The sequence below is a fragment of the Poecilia latipinna genome, unplaced genomic scaffold, assembly GCF_001443285.1.
Source record: "Poecilia latipinna isolate Pla-1442-1.1 unplaced genomic scaffold, P_latipinna-1.0 Scaffold1475, whole genome shotgun sequence".
NCBI lineage: Eukaryota > Metazoa > Chordata > Actinopteri > Cyprinodontiformes > Poeciliidae > Poecilia > Poecilia latipinna.
This window is the reverse complement of record NW_015114091.1, coordinates 44,556-45,285: the sequence shown is the minus strand read 5'-3', so window position 1 is coordinate 45,285 and position 730 is coordinate 44,556.

The following is a 730-nucleotide window of genomic DNA, read 5'->3' as shown; positions in this document are numbered from 1 at the left end:
AATGTCCTTAATGTTCTCAACGTCTCTGAACGTCCTGAACGTCTCTGAACGTCCTGAACGTCTCTGAACGTCCTGAATGTTCTGAACATCCTTAAAGTCCTGAATGTTCTGAACGTCCTGAACGTCTCTGAATGTCCTGAACGTCCTGAACGTCTCTGAACGTCCTGAACGTCTCTGAACGTCCTGAATGTTCTGAAAGTCCTGAATGTTTTGAACGTCCTGAATGTTCTGAACGTCCTCAACGTCTCTGAACGTCCTGAACGTCTCTGAACTTCCTGAATGTTCTGAACATCCTGAACGTCTCTGAATGTCCTGACCGTCCTTAATGTCCTGAATGTTCTGAACGTCCTTAATGTCCTGAATGTTCTGAACATCCTGAACGTCTCTGAACGTCCTGAACGTCCTGAACGTCTCTGTACATTCTAAACGTCTCTGAATGTCCTTAATGTTCTGAACGTCTTGAACGTCCTGAACGTCTCTGAACGTCCTGAATGTTCTGAACGTCCTTAATGTCCTGAATGTTCTGAACGTCCTGAACGTCTCTGAACGTCCTGAACGTCTCTGAACGTCCTGAATGTTCTGAACGTCCTCAACGTCTCTGAACGTCCTGAACGTCTCTGAACTTCCTGAATGTTCTGAACATCCTGAACGTCTCTGAATGTCCTGACCGTCCTTAATGTCCTGAATGTTCTGAACGTCCTTAATGTCCTGAATGTTCTGAACGTCCTTA